Here is a 25,650-nt window from a genome sequence, read left to right as displayed (position 1 = left end):
TTGTGAAAACAGATGCAAAGTGTTCGTTAAGAACCCTCCCAACATCTTCCGCCTCCACACAAAGATTACCCTCATGGTCTCTAATAGACCCTACCCTTTCTTTAGTTACCCTCTTATTCTTAATATATTTATAGAACATCTTGGGGTTTTCCTTAATTTTACTGGCCAAGAATTTCTCGTGCTCTCTCTTAGCATTCCTAATATCCTTTTTAATTTTGTCTCTTAACTTTCTATATTCCTCTAAAGATTCTAAAGTATTTAGCTGTTGGTATATGACATAACTGTCCCTTTTTTTCTTAATCCTCCGCTATAAGTCCCTAGACATCCAGGGGCTCTAGAATTATTTTTCCCAGTTTTTTTCTTTAAGGGCACATGTTTGGCCTGAGCCTTCCGGATCTCCTCCTTGAATGCCTCCCACTGTTCCAACATTGATTTACCCACAACTAACTGTTTCCAGTCCACTATGGCCAAATCGCTCCTTAACTTAGCAAAATTAGCTTTTCCCCAATTCGCAACTTTAATTCCAGGCCTATTCTTGTCCTTATTCATAACCAACTTGAATCTGACTGATTATGGTCATGGGCAGCCAAGTGCTCTCCCACTAATACTCCTTCCACCTGCCCAGCTTCATTCCCCAAAACTAAATCCAAGACCGCCCCCTCTCAAGTTGGGCTTGCTACATACTGACTATAAAAGTTCTGTTGAATGCATTTCAAGAATTCCGCACCCTCCATACCCTTAATATTTGTCTCAATCAATATTTGGATAGTTAAAATCCCCTACTATTACTTCTCAGGTTTTTAGACTTCACAACAATTTGCCGACATATTTGCTCCTCTATCTCCCGCCCACTGTTTGGGGGTCTATAATACACGCCCAGCAGTGTGATCGCCCCTTTTTTATTTTTCAATTCGACCTATATGGCCTCATTTGATGATCCCTCTAACATATCATCCCTCCTCACCACTGTAATAGTTTATTTAATCAGTACCACAATGCCCCCCCCCCGCTTTTTACCCCCTTCTCTAGCTTGTGAAAAAAATCCTGTAGCCAGGAATATTGATCTGCCAAACCTGCCCCTCTTTCAGCCATGTTTCTGTAATGGCTATAATGTCATACTCCTATAGTGTCTACCTGTGCTCTTCGCTCATCCGCCTTATTCGCCATGCTCCTTGCATTAAAGTATATACCATTCAACATAGGAAGATCTCCTTGCTTACCACATACTAAGCCCTGTTTCCTCTGTCTTACAGATTCACTTTCTAGATTCTTGCTATCCAATTTCTGCTTTACTTCCTTCCCTTTTGAATTAATTCTCAGGTTCCCATCCCCATGCCAAGCTAGCTTAAACTCTCCCCCAACAGCACTAGCAAAACTCCCCTATTGGTCCCGGGGCTGTTGAGGTGCAACCCGTCCGGTTTGTACAGGTCCCATCTCCCCCCCAGAAGCGATCCCAACGCCTCAAGAATTTAAAGCCTCCCTCCGACACCAGCCATGTGTTCATCCTCTCTATCATTCTATTCTAATACTCATTATCTGGTGGCACCTGGAGATTACTACCTTTGAGATCCTACCCTTTAATTTTCTTCCTAGCTCCCTGAATTCTTCCTGTAGCACCTCATCCCTCATTTTACCTGTGTCATTGGTCCCAATATGGACCACGACCTCTAGCAGTTTACCCTCCCCCCACCACAGGATGCCCTGCGTCTGCTCTTGACATCCTTGACCCTGGCATCAGGGGGGCACACAACCATTCGGGAGTCACGTCTACGGCCGCAGAAACGCCTGTCTGTTCCCCTAACTATAGACTCCCCTATCACTAGGGCCATTGTGTTCTTTGTCCCTCCCCCTCTGTAGCTGAGCCACCCGGGGTGCCTCGGAATTGGCTCTGGCTGCACTCCCCAGAGGCACCATCGTCCTTACCGATACTCAGAAGTGAATATCGGTTTGAAAGTGAGATGGACTCACGGGGGGACTCCTGCGCTACCTGCCTAGCACAGTTACTATGTCTGGTGGTCACCCACTTCCCCTCTACCTGCACACCTTTAAGCTGCGGGGTGACCATCTCCTGAAACGTGCTAGCCACGTAATTCTCAGCCTCGCGGATGTGTCGTATTGACTCCACCTGCTGCTCCAACTCCAAAACGCGGAGCTCGAGCAGTCGAAGCTGCTTACAACCTAACTCTTTGACCAAGCTTTTGGTCATCTGCTCTCATTTCTTTTGTGGCTCGGTGTCAATTTTCTATCTGATAATAATCCCGTGAAGCGCCTCGTGATGTTTTACTATGTTAAAGGCACTATATAAATACAAGCTGTTGTGGTTGATTTCTAACGTGCCTTGGATTCAATTAAATTAGATCGGATTAGATTGAACTGTAGCAACTATCTCAACCAGGGGCTCTTTGCCTGTCTCTAAAGAATAGTGTTTAGCACAAGCTTTTGGAGTTGCTTCAGTTTACTTCCTCCTTCTTACTGTGGGTTCACATTGTTTCTACCTTACATTGCAAGTAAGGATAGAAAATACAGTACTGTAATTATGGGACAGAGCTACAAATTATTCATTAGTGAACTTAATAGATATTGGCATAATATTTTGATGACCTATGGATAACTTTTGACATTTCTATGATATAAAGTCCATATAGCTTTCATTAAGAATGACTGAAGACAAACATTATCTTTGGCTCTACAGTGATTTAGCATGTTGTGCTTCCAATTCTGGGACTTGTGCTTGAAATTCAGCTCAATGTTTCATATCTCTGCCAGATGTAATAAACTTAACTGAAATGAGTTTGAGAAGTCCAGTGAGTCCAGAGTGCAAAATTATTCACAATTCAGCACTAAAATGTCATTTTTACTCAGGGAATCCACAAAGATGGCTGATAGGAGAAAAGAAAAAATATTGCACAGATATAGTAGGATGCTATTTTCCACTCGGAAATTAGATACTTGAATGCGAAAGATAAAAGAGAATCCTATTGTACTTTGGCCTATCCTATACCTCGCCAGTGAATACTTGCTGCTAACACTCCAAAGATGCAAAAGTGTTCCATTCTCCAACACAGACATCCTTCATCTCTACACCGGTAATCCGGTTCTCAAACTATAACTTAGGCCATGATATTGTAGCCATACCCTGTGAGTGTGGCTTCGCTTTGGGCTTACAGAATGTCCCTATTTTCTATTAAGAAGATAAAGAAGAAAATAGAGGGAAGCAATGATGAAGGCAATTTGGGACTTTTATGCAGCATGAACACTTTAGGAATGCTTTATTGATTTGGTTTCGTTGTGCGGCAGTTTTGAAAAGTTCAGATTGAGTGATTGACAGATGAGTTCAAGTAGCAGTGATATAGTTTGTGGCAGAGGTTTCGAGCTGTGGGCATTTTGGCAGGATTGTCAGAATTTTACTTTCATTTGTGATTTGTGCAGACAGCCATTATGAATGATGGGGCAGCTCTTTCATTGAGTTTATTGGCTGGTGGGGCTGATGTCGATTTTCAGTGGCAACCGTTGTTTTAAAAGTGCCAGCTGCATTTGGAAACAGAATTCAAATGGTAAGTCTGATTTCTTTGTGTTTTATTTTCATTTGAATTCTTGGAATCAGAATATTTTGTAAAGATAGCAACATTGTTTGTGGGATCCATAGAACAACTGCTTATTTGCTATTTTAATTTATGAATCTCAGTTGTAGCTTGAGAGAATGTCTTGACAGAATAGCTTAATTATTCTTAAGAGTAGGGTATTAAATTTTTCCTTGTATGATTGTGCTAAAAAAATAAAATGCTTCTAATGCCACTTGTTTGGGAAGGATGAAAGAAAATGAATTATTTTGCCAGTTTTGAAGAGAAACAGCATTCAGGTAAAATCATTTTTACTTGCCTCATATAATGGCCTGGATTTTGCGGTCAGTGGTGAAGGAACGACACTTGCCGTTTATTATGCCTGCAGCTGTCCACAGACTTTTTGTGGGCTTTTGAGCGGCAACCTGCGGTATTTAGAGAGTCTTCTCAGTGCCGCACTATCTACAGGCATCTATGGCATGTGTGAGCAGGGAAAGCAACAGCGTGTGTCTTCAACCAAACAGATTGCAGAATTCTCGCTCAGCATCTAAACCAGGAAGTATAAATTAGAATATTTTATTGTATGTAAAATCATGTACAGAAAGCAAAATAAAGAGAGGGAAAGAAAGATGGGATTAAGAATTAAAAGATAGAGAAATAAAAGGGACAGAAAGATGCAGTAATTTTTTTTTTAATCTCCAACAATACAGAGTAATTACATTCTGAAAGAATAAGACTCCACACTTGTAAAGCCTATGTAATTAAGACTTATCATGCCATTAAAAATGCACATACATCTGAATGTACCAGCTGTAACTTTTTCTGGCGTGTTTAGTGGGTAACTAGTGGGAGAGTACTGCAACTTCATGCCTTTCATGTATTTATCGGTGAAGTACCGGAGTAGTAAAGCTTGTGGAGGATCAGGACAAATCAGACAGCAACTTCCAGATTCCGGACCGCTGATAACCTCACCGTTATTCCTATCACATAATTACGTTTTGTTTCGGATGTGTTCTTGTGTGATTATGAATGCTATACACTTGTATTTAGGTCCCTGAATGTTACATTCAATAGTCCCTGGAAACAAAACCAAAAAAAGAGACATTAACAAATATTATTGCGTAATATTTGATGGCACCACTTCTCAACCCACTTATAGGGCCCAAGTTTCCACATGATTTGCGCCTGATTTTTAGGAGCAACTGGTGGAGAACGGACTATCTTAGAAATCGCAATTCTCCACATTTTTTTTTCTGCAGTTCTAGTCAGTTAGAACAGTTTCATTTTGGAACAGAATTTTTTCTTCAAAAGGGGGCGTGTCCGGCCACTGACGCCTGATTTCAAAGTTTCCACAGTGAAAACGTACTCCAAACTAACTTAGAATGGAGCAAGTGAAGATTTTTGTAGAACTGAAAAAACCTTGTCGACACATTAAAAAATCAGGCACAAGTTACAAATTAGGCGTCCAGAACGAGGTGGGGGGGGGAAGGGAAGTCATTAAATTCTATAATAAATCCTTATTTATAATTATACAAATATTATACAAATAAATCCAACCTGAATAAAAATTTATAAGCAAAGAAAAGATTAAATAAACCATCTTCCTACCTGTGTGAAAGTGCTTCAGCCAGGGAGAATGGTGCAGGAAGCCTCACAAGTTGAGGCAGCCGTTCCCGCCGGGGGGGTGGGGGGGGGAGGGAGGGAGTGCGGGCCCGACTGACCGATCGCAGCGGGGGGGGGGGGGGGGGGGGGGGGGAGGAAGCCGTTCCAGACGGTGGGCGGGGGGGGAAGGAGATAGTGAGAAGGCTGCAGGAAGCCTCACAAGTTGAGCAGCCATTCCCCGACGGCAGGGGGGCGGGAGGCCGTCGGGAAACGGCTGCCTCAACTTTCTGAGGTTTCCTGCAGCCTTCTCACTGCTGCAGGAAGCCTCAGTGCTGATGTGCTGATGGCAATGTGCTTTTATTAAAAAATGTTCAAAAATTAAACAGCTACAAAGAACGACAAAAATGGCCGAGTGCCAATGTTTCCTTCACACTGCGCGTGCGCGAACGCTCCAACGTGCACGCGCAGGGTTGCCGGCAGGAAAAAAACTAATTTAAATGGTACCCGCCCCCTCCCACTTACAAAATCGGCGCGAGTGGTAGGCTCCGCCCCCCTGGGCTCCGCGCCAAGCAGACATGGAGCTGCAGGGCGCTCCAGAATCGCGCGTTTTTTTTTCCGGCGCCGTTTTCGGCGCGAAAAACAACGGGCGCCCAGCTCGGAGGGGCGCCCGTTTTTTATCATGTGGAAACTTAGGGCCATAGTTCCATGCATATTCCTGCCAGTATTTTATTCTGGCATTGTTATTACCCACAAGTTTGAACGTTTCGTATAGAAGTGAGGCCTCTACAATGTATTAACGTCGTTCAGGCAATTTCCTGTTATTCTTGCTGGGTTATTTTCATCAATCTTTTCATATCAAATAGACATCTAGGGTTACTACGATCTGAGTATTGACAGAAGTGCTTTTAAAGGGTCCTGCCTAAAGGCTGCAAGGAGAATTTACATGTCATTTATTAACCTTTATTATTGTCTTTTGTTTTTAGTCATTATGCTGTTCCGATACCCTTGAGTCAACTGTTGGGCCAGTGCCATTTTTGTTGCAATTTCATTAATAGAACTGCAGGGGGTTTCCTCATGGGAATCCCCTGTGTTTGTAGTTTTTTGGAGGAAGGGCCAAATTAAGAATGCCAGGCAGGCGAGGCTCCATAAAAGGCACTCTGCAGCCATTTGGTGCTACTGTACTTACAGACCAAGGTGCATATACTATCATCTGTCACAGGAGCAGTGCTTGCACAGGTTCACAAGAGACGCTGTGTCTGAGTTGTGCCACATTCTGCAAAGTGTTCTGCAGCCAAACTCATCCACAGACACAGCACTGCAGTGGCTGCGAAAGTCACATCAGTTCTAACATGTGCCTGTGGGTCATTCGAAAGTGTCACTGCTGATGTCACCTACATTATTCAGTCCTCAGTACGCTGTACCTGGATATATAAAGCAAGTTATTGAATACTGTGTTGCTCAAGCAAGCATCTTCTCTTTCCTTGTGGATAGTTGGTAGCAGTTTGAGAATGCTGTGCAGTTTTACCAAGTGGTACAGTTCCTGTATATTATTGAATCCATGATCTTCTGACAGAGGTGCAAGTGCCACTACTGAGACAAAGCTGACACTCTAACCATATTGTCACAAGAATTTTTACAGTGGAAATGTTTATTTCCCATTGCATAGTTGTTCCTGGTGAAACAAATAGTTGTTTAATTCCGATTGTCGCCTGTATATGAAATGTGTAGGAGAGCAATAATCACATGTTCAGTTATTGGGGTGGAGGAACTGGGGTTTTTGTAAGGTATCCTGTTCAACTCAGGCAGCTGCCTAAACCTAAACTTACCATAGACTACATAGTTATTATTTATAGCTTTGTTCCATAAAGTAAATGTTTTTTCTGTTTGCATAGTTTAAATGGCTATGATACCCAGGAAGTCTTGAGTATGGTGAAGTCACATCATAGCACCGGTGTCTTTTTTTTGCTTGGATCTTTAGGCCTGTTCAAATTAGACTCCAGTCTACATATAGATATGTAAAGAGAAAAAGGTTAGTAAAGACAAATGTAGGTCCCCTGCAGTCAGAATCAGGGGAAGTCATAACGGGGAACAAAGAAATGGCGGACCAATTGAACAAGTACTTTGGTTCGGTATTCACGAAGGAGGACACGAACAACCTTCCGGTTATAAAAGGGGTCGGGGGGTCTAGTAAGGAGGAGGAACTGAGGGAAATCCTTATTAGCCGGGAAATTGTGTTGGGGAAATTGATGGGATTGAAGGCCGATAAATCCCCAGGGCCTGATGGACTGCATCCCAGAGTACTTAAGGAGGTGGCCTTGGAAATAGTGGATGCGTTGACAGTCATTTTCCAACATTCCATTGACTCTGGATCAGTTCCTATGGAGTGGAGGGTAGCCAATGTAACCCCACTTTTTAAAAAAGGAGGGAGAGAGAAAACAGGGAATTATAGACCGGTCAGCCTGACATCGGTAGTGGGTAAAATGATGGAATCAATTATTAAGGATGTCATAGCAGTGCATTTGGAAAGAGGTGACATGATAGGTCCAAGTCAGCATGGATTTGTGAAAGGGAAATCATGCTTGACAAATCTTCTGGAATTTTTTGAGGATGTTTCCAGTAGAGTGGATAAGGGAGAACCAGTTGATGTGGTATATTTGGACTTTCAGAAGGCGTTCGACAAGGTCCCACACAAGAGATTGATGTGCAAAGTTAGAGCACATGGGATTGGGGGTAGTGTACTGACATGGATTGAGAACTGGTTGTCAGACAGGAAGCAAAGAGTAGGAGTAAATGGGTACTTTTCAGAATGGCAGGCAGTGACTAGTGGGGTACCGCAAGGTTCTGTGCTGGGGCCCCAGCTGTTTACACTGTACATTAATGATTTAGATGAGGGGATTAAATGTAGTATCTCCAAATTTGCGGATGACACTAAGTTGGATGGCAGTGTGAGCTGCGAGGAGGATGCTGTGAGGCTGCAGAGCGACTTGGATAGGTTAGGTGAGTGGGCAAATGCATGGCAGATGAAGTATAATGTGGATAAATGTGAGGTTATCCACTTTGGTGGTAAAAACAGAGAGACAGACTATTATCTGAATGGTGACAGATTAGGAAAAGGGGAGGTGCAAAGAGACCTGGGTGTCATGGTACATCAGTCATTGAAGGTTGGCATGCAGGTGCAGCAGGCGGTTAAGAAAGCAAATGGCATGTTGGCCTTCATAGCAAGGGGATTTGAGTACAGGGGCAGGGAGGTGTTGCTACAGTTGTACAGGGCATTGGTGAGGCCACACCTGGAGTATTGTGTACAGTTTTGGTCTCCTAACCTGAGGAAGGACATTCTTGCTATTGAGGGAGTGCAGCGAAGGTTCACCAGACTGATTCCCGGGATGGCGGGACTGACCTATCAAGAAAGACTGGATAAACTGGGCTTGTATTCACTGGAGTTCAGAAGAATGAGAGGGGACCTCATAGAAACATATAAAATTCTGACGGGGTTAGACAGGTTAGATGCAGGAAGAATGTTCCCAATGTTGGGGAAGTCCAGAACCAGGGGTCACAGTCTAAGGATAAGGGGTAAGCCATTTAGGACCGAGATGCGGAGGAACTTCTTCACCCAGAGAGTGGTGAACCTGTGGAATTCTCTACCACAGAAAGTTGTTGAGGCCAATTCACTAAATATATTCAAAAAGGAGTTAGATGAGGTCCTTACTGCTAGGGGGATCAAGGGGTATGGCGAGAAAGCAGGAATGGGGTACTGAAGTTGAATGTTCAGCCATGAACTCATTGAATGGCGGTGCAGGCTAGAAGGGTCGAATGGCCTACTCCTGCACCTATTTTCTATGTTTCTATGTTTCTATGTTTCTATTTTACTATTTAGGTATCATTCAATTTGTATTTATACCAAAGCCAAAACAGTAGTAACAGATCAAATGAGTTATTACTCTGGAGTAAATCCTGATGATGTGACTTTAATGATGTACAGAGATGAGAACAAATCCAGGTGTAACTGAATTTAAATGATCTGCGCCAAATGTGAGCACTGATAGGTTCACCTTCATCAGTGAATCAACTTTTGATGCTGCCTTTGAGCTGAAGGAAAGAAATGCATTTTTACCTCTTGAGATCTGGCCCAGATTCAATGTGAAACAGTTTGCTCTTTCATTCATCTAATGCCCCGATGAGACTTTTTACTGGTGAGTTTAATCTACTCCAGTTTGGGGGGAAAAAAAATCAAAATATCTTTAATCAGTAGGACTATAGCTAATAATTGTTTCCTGGACAGAGTATGTGAAGTTCTGAAAATCTCAGCTGCATATTGAGTGTTTGCTTATTAGGTTTTTGATTATAATCTACATAAGGTCAACAGCCTATCTGTATAGCACAGGAACTATCAACTGCCCTGTACATGTGAGAATCTGTAGTAGAGGCAGAATGATGCATAAGCACAATGAATACTTTATAAAACATAGAAACATAGAAAATAGAAGCAGTAGTAGGCCCTTCGAGTCTGCACCGCCATTCAATATGATCATGGCTGATCCTCTATCTCAACATCATATTCCTGCTTTTTCCCCATACCCTTTTGTTTCTAGAAATCTATCTATCTCCCTCTTAAATATATTCAGTGACTTGGCCTCCACAGTCTTCTGTGGTAGAGAATTCCACGGGTTCCCCACCCCCTAAGTGAAAACGTTTCTCCTCATCTTAGTCCTAAATTTCCTACCCCATATCCTCAGACTGTGACCCCTTGTTCTAGACTTCCCAGCCCCGGGGAAACATCCTCCCCGCATCCAGTCTATCCAACCCAGTCAGAATGTTATACATTTCAATGCGATCCCCTCTCATTTTTCTAAACTCTAGTGAATACAGACCTAGTCGACCCAATCTCTCCTCATACGACAGTCCTGCCATCCCAGGAATCAGTCTGGTGAACCCTCTATGGCAAGTATATCCTTTGACTCAATTTGTCAGGAGTGTAAGCCCATGAGAAGCATGGTTTCATTCTTTGAGGATTGCTTGCCTCACTATAAGTAATGTACACTCTACCCACCTCCATAAAGGCATCGTGGACAGAAAAGATGTCCCCTGTTTAAGGAATCATTGTTTCACTAAATTAGGTCTGTAATTTCATTCCTTAAGAATATTTTCTGTACATGCAGTTTAAAAGTCTGTGTGAGTACTTGTGTAGATTCTGAGTGCTTGCAATCTGTATGCAAATTCTAATACTAAATTTACACTCACAGAAAGAATGAATGGCCGGAAAAATTTTGAGGCATCTGCTCAAGTACCCGATAAATCCTTGTAGAGCATGAAGCTCAATGCTAAAATTACCCAAAAGTGTCCCCTCTCAGGCCAAAAATGCACTTTATTTTTATATTTCTCTTTAAGTTGCCTCTCCTTTTTTCTGGTTGCTTGCCATTTTACATCCTTCTCCAGTTAGAAGCATGGGATAATCTGGAATTATGCATGGCTGGAAAGAGGTTCCGATCAAGAGTGGCAAAATGGAGAGCAGTCCACTTTCTTGCAGCATTCCTCTGGTTGCCCTACACAAAATTAACTGACTTCATCCAATCATAATAAGCAAGTGTGAGTGACCTGGGAGTACGTTCCAGGTCTGAGCTGGGTGAGCTCTTTGACAGCCCCAAGTATCAAAAGATTTCTCAGTCTCGGTGTGTTTTTAATGACTACATCAGTTTGCACTGATCACTGAAAGCATTGATCCGACACATCTCTACTAAATGTTTTTCTAATTAGTACAGTATTTTTAACAATTACTTGACTAATGTCCTATATTAAAGTCATTGGTGTCCAACAGAGTTAAAAATTCCTGTATTTCATGTTTTAAACACCTTTTCCAGCAAGTTTTCAAAATCACTCACTAATTTATATAACGCAAAGTAAATATTACTCGTGTATATTAGCTTAATTTTATGAATAAGGTTATGCAGTTGAGGCGAACATGGCAGTTTTTAGTATGAACATCGAGCCATCTGTTACAACAAACCACAGGCAGAAATATACCAACGGTAACATAAAATGTACAATAATGGTCCTTTCAGTTTTATTGAGGGATCAACATTTTTTAAAGAAAAATGTGGACTTGATTTACATAGAAACATTGAAATGAGAGACAGTAGGGTAAAGTGGAAATAACTGAGTAGCGAAAGAGACAGAGATTGAATATACTAGAACTCTACCCATATAGTGAATGCCCAGTCAAATCAGGTTGTTGGGGATGGTATCATTATGGACGTGGATTTAAAGAGCACTATAGTAGATAGTCTCAAAATATTTCATGGCCAATTCATTAATTTTGAAGTGTAGTTACATAGGCAAACGCAACAGCCAATTTGCACACAGCAAGGTCCCACAAACAGCAATGACATGAATGATCAGTTAATCTGCTTTTGGCGGTGTTGGATGGAAGATGAAGGTTAGCCAGGACACCAAGATAACTTACTGCTCCTCTTTTTCATCTTTTACGTACACCTGAGCAGGCAGTTGAGCCTCACTTTAATGCCTCATCTGAATGACAGCTCCTCCAGCAATGCGGTACTCCCTTAGCACTGAAACACCTAGATGCTCAAGTCCTGGAGTGTGGCTTGAATCCATAACCTTGACTCAGAGGTAAGAATGCCAAGCTGACTTTAAGATAAAAAGAAAGACTTGCAATTATATAGCGCCTTTCATGACCACCAGACGTCTCAAAGCACCTTACAGCCAATGAAGTACTTTTGGAGTGCAGTCACTGTTGTAATGTGGGAAACGTGGCAGACAATTTGCGCACAGCAAGCTCCCACAAACAGCAGTGTGATAATGACCAGATAATCTGACACCGGGGATAACTCCCCTGCTTTTCTTTGAAATAGTGCCACTGACATAAGAACATAAGAAATAGGAGCAGGATTAGGCCACCTGGTCCCTCGAGCCTGCTCTGCCATTTAATAAGATCATAGCTGATCTGATCATGGACTCAGTTCCACTTCTCTGCCCGCTCCTCATAACCCTTTATTCCCTTACCGCTCAAAAATCTGTCTTATCTCAGCCTTAAATATATTCAATGACCCAGCTTTCACAGCTCTCTGGGGCAGAGAATTCCATAGATTTACAACCCTCTGAGAGAAGAACTTCCTCCTCATCTCAGTTTTAAATGGGCGGCCTCTTATTCTGAGACTATGTCCCCTAGTTTTAGTTTCCCCAAGGGAGTGGAAATATCCTCTCTGCATCCACCTTGTCGAGCCCCCTCATTATATTATATGTTTTGATAAGATCACCTCTCATTCTTCTGAGCTCCAATGAGTATAGGCCCAACCTACTCAACCTATCTTCATAAGTCAATCCCCTCATCTCCGGAATCAACCAAGTGAACCTTTTCTGAATTGTTTCCAATGCAAGTATATCCTTCCTTAAATACGGAGACAAAAACTGTACACAGTACTCTAGCTGTGACCTCACCAATACCCTGTACAGTTGTAGCAGGACTTCTCTGCCACACACAGATTGACCCACTGTAAACACTGGCACATTCTGGTAGACTCTCTGTAAACACAGACACAATCCTGTGGACTCCTGAGAGAACAGATGGGGCCTCGGTTTAACGTCTCATCCAGAAGGCGGCACCTCTGACAGCGCAGCGCTCCCTCAGCACTGCACTGGAGTGTCAGCCTGGATTAATGGGCTCAAGTCCCTGAAGTGGAACTTGAACCCACAACCTGCTGACTCAGAAGCGAGTGTGCCACCCACTGAGCCACAGCTGACACCTAGCTGCTATGTTGATAAAATTAGTCATCTTGCATTTTTCTGTACATACCATGGGCTGGATTTTCCGTTTTCGGGGCATTAATGACGGCAGGGCAGTCCTGTTAACACCTGGAAAAAGTTTGCGCCTTAGTCAGCAAAATTGGGCAGCTGGGCCCTGAGTGTGGGGTGAATTGCTAAGGGAGACCTCTCTTCGGGCGCTAGACCTGCTGAGCATCTGAAAATCCCGAGCTAAAGAGCCGGCCTGGGAGTGCTCTAAGAGAGGTCTGGGGAGAAAAAAAACCACCAAAAACATTCCCAATACATAGCTCACGCCACCACAACATAAATCGCAAAAAAAAAAGAAGAAACAATCACACTTACCTGAGTTCGGCATTATTTACCGCATTACTGCTGCTACTACTTGGAATGCCCGCTTCCCCACCGGGGCGCTATGGGTTGAGCGGGAGTCAAAAGTCGAGCCGGTGTCGCAACCAGGGGCATTGCACACCGGCTCACCTCTTCTGGGCGGGAATGCTCCGCTACCTGCTGAAACCGGCCCCGAAAACCCCGGGGGGGAGTGGGGGGTGGGGCGGCGCTGGAAGCTGGCTGCCCGCCCCGGAAGAGCTCATTGCCGCCCCTCCGGGGCGAAATCAGAGGCGGACAGCAGTGAAAAATCCAGCCCGATCTCTAACATATACAGCAGTGGCACCTTTTAAATGTAGCTTGACATTACACCATATTCCACACAGTCTGAACAAACCGTGTGAGGTGACCTTCCTGAGTTATTCAAAAGTCACAGTATAATTGTTGATTAACCCTGTTTAGAATGCACCAGCATGGCGGAAAAAGTTACTAAACAGACATTAACTGTGACATCAATTTTGGTGGAAATCTTTTGCAGTATAGAAAAAAATAACCTTTAGATGAACACTTAGAAAAAGGAAAATGGTATTGTAATTTTAGTGCTGTTGACAATATTATAGGTGTCTCAAATCTTTTCATGTTCGAGCAGTTATCTGATGATCTAGTAGCTTGCTGATATGGTGGCAGGAATCAGTTTTATCCTGATTTAACAAAAAATTGTAACCATCAATTTACTATTGCCAACATAAAATGTAAAGCTCTAGGTTCCACAAAAGCCATCTCAGTATAACAAGTGCTACCATGACATTATTTGATAACATCGGCAGGTAGTTGCACGGTGAGTCTATGGGTTCAATTTTCCCCAGTGATTTGTGCTGCTTTTTTTTGGCCTAAGTTTAAAAAATACAAGTTTCCCCATCAATTTGCACGAGTGTAACTCAGTTAGTTATGATTTTTTTAGATTCATTTTTTTTGAGTGAAAGGGGCGTAACCTGCCACCTGCGCCAATTCTGGCCAGTTAGGCAAGTTTGGCCAGCTCCGATTTACTCCAGTTCTTCTTCGGCCGGCGTATGTAGCCTCTGTAGAAAAACCTTCTGGTGAGTTAAGAAAATCAGCGCAGGTAAGTAAATCAACGCAGTAGATGCCCAGACAGCAGCAGCAGAGAGGTAAGAAAGAGTGGGAGAGATGGGGGGGGGAACCTTTCGGGTATAATTAGGAGCAGGGACTGGGACCAGGAGGCCATTCGGCCTGGGATATGGGTGGGGACTGGGACCAGCATGGGGGGGGGATTTTAATGGAGGTAAGTTGCTGCAATGTTTAATGTGCTTGTGCAGCTTGCTGTGAGCTCCCTGTAGGTGTCACATTCCAGCCTCAGTCCGCATTGTGTCCCTGGTTACCGTGGCAACCCGATCATTTTGGCGCAGATCAAGGCTCCACCCCCAAAACTAAATGACAGGCTCGGCTGTGCTAAAATGAAGAAATCAAACGGGGAAACTTGGAAGATTTTTTTTTTGGCGTACTTGGGGCCCCCAAAAAACGGGCGTAACTCTTCAAGTACGGCAAAAAACAGCTTTGGGGAAAATTGAGCCCTATGGCTTACTCCATTGAGACTGTACAAGTATGTTGAAGCATGATTCAAAGGAAAATCTCCCAGTGAACCTCCTGTTGGCGAGACATTTGTGGGAAATACTTCCTCAGTTTGTTATTTCTAATGAAATTGTTAACACATTGGAGTAGATTTTTGTCTTTGAACATCACCTGGGCAGAGATCGTTGAGGAAGTCCGGGTTGGGAAGGATTGCATACTGTTTACAGAGCCTGCCATTCATTTAAATGGAAAGAACATCAGGCAGGCTCTCTTACTGACACATGACTGTCCCTGGCCAGATTTATCCTTCCGCCCTCCACCCAGGTGACATATATCATCCAGGCAGTAAAGACAAAAATCTGCCCAATTTTTTGTACACACATTGCAATTGCTGTACACATAGAAAACAGAAGAAATCTTTCCCTTTGGCTTGCCCTTATTGCTCTGCCTGATGATTCCTGAAACAATTAGCAGAAAATTGTTGAGGGGGAGGAAGCCTGAGTTTGAACATTAGGTGCGATTTGAACTCTGGCCTCCCAGTACATGGCACAATGAGCTGACGCATTATGCCATCAGGCCTTGCTGGTAATCATATGGCTGTAACTATTTTTGCCTCTATTTAAGCAACCAAAATTAGAAGTATGTTTTATTGCATTCAGTAAAGAAAGTTGAAATTATGCTGTATGATAACAGTACAAATGCTTATGTATTTCTAAAAAATTCCAATGTCAGCTATTTTTACAGAAGCATTAACCCATTTATTTTAAACTGATTGATGCCTTTTTTAAATAATGGACAAAAGAATTTTGTTTGAGTGCACTTAGCAATACAGCATGTTGTAATTTCAAGGCCTAAGAGCTTAGCTGACTAAGTGTAACTTCTGGCAAGTGTTTCAGAATATGAACTAGCTTACATTTAAACAAGCTGATCAAACTGAATTGAGCAGCAGAACTGGGAGTGTTTGTGCTTCCCACTTGTGTGGTTTGGAGGAATTGTAACTGAGGTAAACACATTTTTTGTGTTATGTTCAGGTTTGTCATTTTGGGCGACATTTCCTGTTTCTGCAAAATGGGCAAAAGAATGAGGTTATGAAGCTCTATGGCACTCGTATCTGACTGCTAGGCCGTCCTTAACAGCAGAACTGTCTTGTTATAAGTACCCATGAGTCGGTGACTTTCAGTTCTCTGTCAGTACGGTTTATTAGTTAAGCTCTCTGTTAAAAGTACCACCCACATCAACATATATGTTTATTCCTTGGCCAAATGAGGTAGGTGTTTAAGTAACAGGGAAAAACGATTTTTAGCCAAATATTCTAATGACTGACTAGTTAATGATAATGTAAGCTCTCACAATCCATGGCAAGCAGGGATGTATGAGCCTTTTAATATATATTTTATTGAACAGCTCACTGAGCCTCTGTCTGTCTCTGAAAAGCACCTGAATTGAATCCAGGGCTGCCGAACAACTGAAGTGCATGTGTGATTAATTGAACCTTTCACCTAAAATGTACAATTGTCATTCATTAGTTTCTGATTCTGGTCACATGTAAACATTAACTAAATGCCAGAATGGTTGGGATTGAACAAGTAATGGCAAGTGATTAGCTCCCTTGAGCAGTGAAAGCCACAGTTCCAAAATGTAATTTATTTCTTGCCATATTGAACTTGCATATGACGACATCAAGGAAAAAAAAGTATATAAATTATCTCTGTACCAAAACTACTAGCAGGACTGATCCATGGATGACAATCAGTAGATGAGATGTACTGACTCCAAAGTTAATTTGGAAGCTGCTTTTGTTGTGAGACAAATATACAGAGGCAGGGCGGATTAATGCACAGGTCTATGTGGCCTGTACCCGGGGGCACAGTCCAATATGGAGCCTTATGATCTGCCAGGCTGCTGCAAGCAACCTGGGAATTGTTCGAGAGTAGGATCACGGATGCGAACCGAGATGGTTTTTGGTTGTTGATTCTTCACCGCCAACGGTATAGCAACCGGGCTTTGGTGTGTAAGAAAATACGGAGATAGATTTTAATGTTTACGTACCAAACATGCGGCTTAAACGTACTGGATGTTGACCTACTTCCACAAGAAATGGCAGCTTCTAAAATCAAATATTCCCATACCCAGTCTTACAGTCTGCAGTGACTTGGAATTATTCTTCTTCTTCCTCTTTGTCCTTCTCTCTTCCCTGTTGGTAGCTTCTCTTGTGAAGTAGAAGTGGATATAACTTACTTGGTGTTTTGTGGGGCTTCATTTTTTGTTATGTTATCTTAAATAAAGTATGTTAATGTTGGTGTGCTGGCTAGTAATGTAGAATGTAGATAATCGGATTGTATGCCAGCTCAGTTGGTAGCACCCTCGCCTCTGAGTCAGAAGGTTGTGGGTTTGAGACCCACTCCAAAGATATGAGCACAGAAATCTAGGCTGACACTCCAGTGCAGTACTGAGGGAGTGCTGCACTGTCAGAGGTGCCGTCTTTTGGATGAGACATTAAATCGAAGCCCCATCTGCTCTCTCAGGTGGACGTAAAAGATCCTATGGCACTATTCTGAAGAAGAGCAGAGGAGTTCTCCCTGGTATCTTGGCCAATATTTATCCTCAATCAACATCACTAAAAAATGATTATCTGGTCATTAACACATTGCTGTGTGCAAATTGGCTGCTGCATTTCCTATATTACAACAGTGACTACACTTCAAAAAGTACTTCATTGGCTGTAAAGCACTTTGGGACGTCTTGTGGTTGTGAAAGATGCTATATAAATTCAAGTCTTTCTTTATTAAACTCTATGGCAGGGGACAATCTAGAGCAGCAAACCACCAATTCTAATACACAAGCTAATGCCTCCTCACGGCTGGGTAACACACAACATTGGAAATACTGTGCAGGTGGGCCTTGAATGTTTAGTGCCCAGGGCCCCAGGAATTCTTAATGTGGCCATATACAGATGACATTTATGTAACCTGTGGTGAATGAGACTGCATGCAGGTCATTTAAAGCTTTCTTTAGGTAATGGAAATCATAAATTATAATGGTCACCCAGAAACACATATCTAAAGTATGGCCCTTTTTAGTATTATTTGCTGACGGGCTATCTTTGACATGCACTTTATCTGCCAATTATCAGCCTATTCCATTAAGATTTACATCATGTGAGAAGACACTTTCTCAGTCTCCACTTCATGTCACTTTCCCTTATAAACTGTCATGAGAAAATTAGAGGGATGATGACAGTATTAAAGTGAACAAGATCTAACATAGAAAAGAGACAGAAATATTAATTAATGAAATATCATCGCACTGGAGCATAAGGATTTAAATAGAGAAGTGGTCCAATCAGAATTCTTTTGGATTGGGCTGAAGAATAGCAAGTGATTGGTTACATGGGAGGATATTACAGAGTGATGAATGGTGGAAAGGAAATTAAGGCTGAAACTTTCAGCCAAATTAAGCGCACATTAACATAGCATTAGAGTTGTAGGATATTTTAATCATCCAGAAACAGACTGGGATAAAGAAAATATTTGTATTGAGAAAGGGAAAGGTTTTTATTTTTCAGTGGGTTTGGAACATTTTTTTTCAGTCAGTATGTTGCTAGTCCAACAAGGAAGGTGATATGTCCTTACTATACAGTATAAATGCAAACGAGGCCCATGCTTGAGAGAAGGTCAGTCTGTGACCTGTCCTTTATTCCATAGCACTCCAGTGATGGAAGTGGGTGGAGCTTCCCCTTTTATATCTGAAGGTCCAGGTTAGGTGTGTCTCCCACAAGTTCACCACCTAGTGGTCATTGTTCTCACAGTGTACAACTTAGGTCAGATTATACATGGGTTACAATGCTGGTTGAATACATGACAGAAGGAAGCACTACTTGGCCTGCTTAAGGAAAATGATACAGAGCAGGTAGGCAATCTAAATGTAAGGAACCATTTGGGATGCAGCGAGCATAATAAAATTAGATTCAATGTAAAAATAGAAAAAGAAGGAAAAGTCAAGAACAAGGGTATTATTTTTCATGAGTACCCTTGTTCTTGACTTTTCTTTCTTTCTTTTTCTATTTTTACATTGAATCTAATTTTATTGCGCTCATTGCATCCCAAATGTTTCCTCATATTGAAGTTGCCTACCTGCTCTGCAGGCCAAGTAGAGCTTCCTTCCTCTCGGGGCAGTAATCCAAATATAGCTCGCCGGGCGGGACTTCTTGCCGTATGCCTCAGTTTTTACAGAAGAAGAGGATATTGAGATTGTAGAATTACCAGAAGTCAATTCAGAACAGTTAATGGTTATTATGCAAAGATAAATGATACTGAAGTTATTCAAACTTAAGGCAGGCAAATTATTTGAACCTTATATCCAAGGATCTTGTATAAGCTAAGGAAATACTTCAACTATAATTTTCCGAATTGTACTAGTGAATCGGAGGATGGTTAATGCGACACCTCTCTTCCAAAAGTGAGATTGGACTTAAATCAGAAAATTATAGGCCAGTTAATCTTTCTTTATTTGTTGGTAAACTATAATACGGGATGAAATTACTAAACGCTTGGAGTAATGGTGCCAGTCAATGTGAATTTTTAATAGGTAGGTTGTATTCATCAACCATATAGAATTCTTTGTAGAAATAACAGGATATATATGATTGATATGGATTTTCAAAAAGCACTTGGAAGAGTACCACATACATTTTATGGTAAAGATAATAGCACATGGAATTAAGGGGAATGGTTGGAGGGCAGAAAGTAAAAGGTAGGACTGAAAGGATGTTTCTCAATGGAAAAGTTGTGGTGGTTGGAAATCCATAGGGTTCCTTGTTGGGGCCACTCTTGTTTAGTATATATAAATGGTCTGGACTTGGGAATGGAGGGAACAATACTGAAATTGCTGATGACACCAAATTGGGAGAAGTGTATGGCAAATTGCAGATTGTAAAAATCTGCAGGAAAACATAACAGGAAGGGCAGTTCAGTGCCACTGTAGAAAAAAGAAAATATACAACAGGTATTATGTGGTAAGATTTTGAATGATAGCGGAGCCTTGGTATGCAGCTCCATAGGACATTAAAGGAACAGTGCCAGCGTGGCAAGGGCTTAAAAATGACAAATGGAAACTTTAGATTTATATTTAAAGACATATAATACAGAAGTAAGGAGAGTGCAATTAGACTAGGCAACTCGTGGAGAAAAACACTAGTGTATTATCGATAAGTCAAATGGCTTGCTTTGCGGTGTAACAATCTCATACTTCAAATTTGTTTATTCAGGTAACTGTTTGGCCACTACTGTGTCCTATTTTCATTATTTAAATAGCAAATTATATTATAATCCTTCACTAGTACTGTACAATAATGTTTAGTCGTATTTCTGTAAATGGAGTTACAAATGAAGCTGTGCACAACCATTTGCAAAATGCTTAGGAATTTTCCAGATAAGAGTAAACCTTCATCATTAAGCAAAATTGAGACAGATTTTTCCTTTGAGGAATGTGAAATGGGTTTTAGAGTATGAGTAATGAGTATTTCTGAAAGTTGGAGATTTCATCATGAAAGCCTGCTTTTTCAAATCATAAATGCAGCAGTCCTTGAATATAACACTCTGATATTACCTCTGACAGAACAAACATCCCCTTTATGGACTTTTTCTGAATTCGTTTTTACTATAAAAGCCAGAGAAAACATTCTTTCTGTTAGGAATAAGTACTTCAGTCTTAATGTAGCTTTATCTGAATTTGGGCAGAATACAAATTTTGGTTACTTCAAATACTGAACAAAATGGTCACTTTGCTCATGCACAATGATGGTATTCAGTGGTCCACACCTATGCAGATTAACTTCTGTACATCCATAGTCAACATCTCATGAAAAGATTCCTTTATATCCAGGATCTCAGGTTGGGGCTTGAAAGGTGGTTGATGTTTAAATCAGTTATTGTTTTTAATTTGGGTATGTGCTCCACTCCTAGTGGGCATGCATCATGGAGATCTAGGATGAAAGGATTGCATTGCTTCTGGTTACCTCTAACAGCAGTATGTTTTAGAGACCTGGGGATCATAGAAACATAGAAAATAGGTGCAGGAGTAGGCCATTCGGCCCTTCGAGCCTGCAGCGCCATTCAATAAGATCATGGCTGATAATTCCCTCAGTAACCCTTTCCTGCTTTCTCTCCATACCTCTTGATCCCCTTAGCCGTAAGGGCCATATCTAACTCCCTCTTGAACATATCCAATGAACTGGCATCAACAACTCTCTGCGGCAGGGAATTCCATAGGTTAACAACTCTCTGAGTGAAGAAGTTTCTCCTCATCTCAGTCCTAAATGGCCTACCGCTTATCCTAAGACTATGTCCCCAGGTTCTGGACTTCCCCACCATCGGGAACATTCTTCCCGCATCTAACCTGTCCAGTCCCGTCAGATTCTTAAACGTTTCTATGAGATCCCCTCTCATCCTTCTAAACTCCAGTGAATAAAGGCCCAGTTGATCCAGTCTCTCCTCATATTACAGTCCAGCCATCCCTGGAATCAGTCCGGTGAACCTTCGCTGCACTCCCTCAATAGCAAGAACGTCCTTCCTCAGATTAGGAGACCAAAACTGAACACAATATTCCAGGTGAAGCCTCACTAAGGCCCTGTACAACTGCAATAAGACCTCCCTGCTTCTATACTCAAATCCCCTAGCTATGAAGGCCAACATACCATTTGCCTTCTTCACCGCCTGCTGTACCTGCATGCCCACTTTCAGTGACTGATGAACCATGACACCCAGGTCTTGTTGCACCTTTCCTTTTCTTAATCTGCCGCCATCCAGATAATATTCTGCCTTCGTATTTTTGCCCCCAAAATGGATAACCTCACATTTATCCACATTATACTGCATCTGCCATGCATTTGCCCACTCACCTAACCTGTCCAAGTCACCCTGCAGCCGCTTAGCGTCCTCCTCACAGCTCATACCGCCACCCAGTTTAATGTCATCCGCAGACTTGGAGATATTACACTCAATTCCTTCATCTGAATCATTAATGTATATTGTAAAGAGCTGGGGTCCCAGCACTGAGCCCTGCGGCACTCCACTAGTCACCACCAGGCATTCTGAAAAGGACCCGTTTATCCCGACTCTCTACTTCCTGTCTGTCAACAGTTCTCTATCCACGTCAGTACACTACCCCCAATACCACGCGCTTTGTTTTTGCACACCAATCTCTTGTGCGGGACCTTGTCAAAAGCCTTTTGAAAGTCCAAATACACCACATCCACTGGTTCTCCCTTGTCCACTCTGCTCGTTACATCCTCAAAAAATTCCAGAAGATTTGTCAAGCGTGATTTCCCTTTCATAAATCCATGCTGACTCGGTCCGATCCTGTTACTGCTTTCCAAATGCGCTGCTATTTCATCCTTAATGATTGATTCCAACATTTTCCCCACTACCGATGTCAGGTTAACCGGTCTATAATTACCTGTTTTCTCTCTCCCTCCTTTTTTAAAAAGTGGTGTTACATTAGCTACCCTCCAGTCCATAGGAACTGATCCAGAGTCGATAGCCTGTTGGAAAATGATCACCAATGCATTCACTATTTCTAGTGCCACTTCCTTAAGTACTCTGGGATGCAGACTATCAGGCCCCGGGGATTTATCGGCCTTCAATCCCATCAATTTCTCTAACACAATTTCCTGCCTAATAAGGATATCCTTCAGTTGTCCCCTAGTACAATCGGAAGGTTATTTGTGTCTTCCTTAGTGAAGACAGAACCAAAGAATTTGTTCAATTGGTCTGCCATTTCTTTGTTCCCCATTATAAATTCACCTGATTCTGACTGTAAGGGACCTACATTTGTCTTCACTAATCTTTTTCTCTTCACATATTTATAGAAGCTTTTGCAGTCAGTTTTTATGTTCCCTGCAAGCTTCCTCTCGTACTCTATTTTCCCCCTCTTAATTAAACCCTTAGTCCTCCTCTGTTGAATTCTAAATTTCTCCCAGTCCTCAGGTTTGTTGCTTTTTCTAGCCAAATTATATGCCTTTTCCTTGGCTTTAACACTATCCTTAATTTCCCTTGTTAGCCATGGTTGAGCCACCTTCCCCGTTTTATTTTTACTCCAGACAGGAATGTACAATCATAAAGAAAGTTCTTGTACACTCAATCTCCAAGTAGTATTTTGGTGTTTCAGATGGGTCAATGCATCCAGTTATAATAATATTCTGAGTCACAAGATCAAAAGATAGATAAATATGTAAGTCATTTAGATCATCTCATTCATTCAGAAAGACCCTATAGTCACCCCATCACAGCATTCAGCTGTTATGCAATGAATCAGGATTTTCACCCCCACTACTCTACCTAGATGTCTATTTTATGCATTGATCGCTCGTTATGTGACGAAGAACCTCTTGCATTATTCATATCGCCCGTTTCCTCCTATGCCTCAGTCATCGGCTGCTGCAACCCTCACCAAGGCCGTTATTACCTCCAGACTCAACTATTTCAGTGCTCTCTTGGCCGGCTTCACACCTTCTACAACTTTGTTCAAATCCCTCCATAGTCTCACCCCATGTTACCCATGTAACCTCCTCCAGCCCTACAACTCTCTGAGATCTCTCTCTCTTCTCCAATTCTAGCCTCTTGTGTATCACTGATTTACATCGCCCCACCATTGGCGGCCATGCCTTTAGCTGCCTAAGCCTAAGTTCTGGAATTCCCTTGTTAAATCTCTCTGCCTCTCAACCTCTCTCTCCTCCTTTAAGACACTTCTTAAAACCTACCTCTGACCAAGCTTTTAATCACCTGTCCTACCTCTTTATGTGACTCAGAGTCAAAATTGTTTAATAACATTCCTGTAAAGCACCTTGGGACATTTTACTATGTTAAAGGCACTATATAAATGCAAGTTTTTGTTGCAGTAGTCCTAAATTTCCCTTTTATCAGTTCAAACATGTGCCCCCTTGACATTCTCATGGTTCAGTTTAAACTAGTGTTTTGGATTTATCTTTTTTATACTGTTTACTATCTTGTATACTTCAAAGATCACTTCTCAGTTGCCTCTTTTCAAGTTCAAAGGTACAAGTTTCTCCAGTCTTTCTTTACAACTCTGTTTTCTGATGATGGGGATAAGTCTCATGGCTGTTTTCTCTACTCGTTCCCAGGACTGGAATGTCTCCGTAATGTCATACACCAGGAGTTTGCTCAGCTCGGCGGGTCCATGGTGGGCGATATCAGTGGCAGGTCCTGACCCCATTGCTGATTCATCCAGCTCTGTGAAATGACTTTCCGTTAATAGGGCTTGTTAAGCCCGCCTGGTGCATTTCATGGCCAATTAGAGGAAGCAGGTCTGGTGACATCATTTGATGATGTGTCATCAGCCGGTTTTCTTCAAGGGACCACGTCCAAATTTATTTTGACATTTGCTCTGTCAGTGTTCTACTGCATTGAGGTGCTGCAAACACTGGCAGTGACTTCACAAAGGCACAGGGCTGCACCCAGACTCTCCCATGACCCCCTCCATATGCTCGCAGAGGGAGTGACAGCATACAGGGAGGCCCTCTTCCCTTCCCATGGGTGGAAGCGACCTCCCCAGGAGATCAACACAGCCTGGTTGCACATTGCAGAGTAGGGTACAAGCAGGGATGTGATCAAGAGGACCTGGGTACGGTGCTGCAAATGTTTCAATTATCTCAGTAGATCACAAAGTGTTAGTACAAACCCATCTCATCTTGCTGTGCCAGTCATCACATCCACATCACTCTGCCTTCCCTACCCTACTCTCACACGTCGTACTCACACCAACTTAACTTGCACCTTCACCCATCCCTCTCTATCTACATTATCACTTCCCCATCTCACTAGCAACAGCTCACACTCACCCTCATCCTAGTCCAATCATACTAACTAACAACGCACAAGGGTAGGCAATTGGGTGTTTGATGCAATGTCCATGTAAAGTTTCTGTTAATGGCTTGGGCATTGTAGGGATGTTCTATGGTGTTGGTGTGGGGTGGTGCCAACCTGGCGCATCATGTGAACATCATGATGTACAACATCAAGTGAATTAAATCTGGCCATGGTGAGGCCATCCATGGCATCCCAGGCAGCAATATGGTTGGGTGCTGATGCCCTCTGTCCTGTATAGCATCAGTTGATTGCGGAGAAGGTTGGTGTTGTTGGTACTGCTGGTGTACCTGATGATGCTGGTGTTGGGGCTGATCGTGGTCAGATTCTGATGACCAAGGTGATGATCAAGGGCACCAATGCTGATGGAATAGTTGGCAGGTGAAGTAGAGATGACAGTAGCATCCTGTCAAAGGTGAGAGAGTTCTTCCAAAGAGGTGAGAGTGGTTGGAGAGTGGAAAGTGGAAAGCTTGCAGAATGTGTGCTGGAAATGGAGTGGGAAAAAGCTTCTGCCTGAGGAAAGTGACTATCAGTCAGTTGGGAGCTTTTGTGTACATTTGAAGCTGTCATGTAATCAGCTGGAGCAATGGCTACTGAACTCCCACCTCAGGTTGACAGCCGTGGTCTGCGCACAGCGAGGATCCCATGACGATGAAGTTAAAGACAAAGGATAAGTTTAAAAGCATCTGGCAACTAGATATTAATCGTTTTAATTAAGTCCCCCACCGCTGCTGGTCGGGTCTGCTCAGTGTTGATAGACCCGACATTGGCGCGTGGCAACGGGTTCCCAACGTGCTGACAAAAAAAAAACACTTCCCCACCCGACCCGCCATCGATTATACCCACTGAACATCCAGAAAATTCCGGCCCATGTGAACAGAACTAGATACAGTATTCAAAGTGTGATCTGACCAATACAC

The 25,650-nt window shown here is 42.5% G+C and overlaps 1 protein-coding gene across 1 annotated transcript in view; it reads left to right on the top strand.

Annotated features, from left to right (window-relative positions):
• Window positions 1-3,533: 3,533 nt before the first annotated feature.
• Window positions 3,534-25,650, top strand: part of znf385c (zinc finger protein 385C) — a 545,533-nt gene continuing 523,416 nt past the window's right edge. Inside the window, exon 1 of the mRNA XM_070863987.1 lies at window positions 3,534-3,554. The gene's annotated coding sequence lies outside the window, so the exon portion shown is untranslated. The remainder of the gene's footprint in view (window positions 3,555-25,650) is intronic.

Source organism: Pristiophorus japonicus, chromosome 21 (genome assembly GCF_044704955.1).
Source record: "Pristiophorus japonicus isolate sPriJap1 chromosome 21, sPriJap1.hap1, whole genome shotgun sequence".
NCBI lineage: Eukaryota > Metazoa > Chordata > Chondrichthyes > Pristiophoridae > Pristiophorus > Pristiophorus japonicus.
The sequence above is the reverse complement of the archived record's forward strand: the minus strand, read 5'-3'. Positions and strand labels throughout refer to the sequence as shown.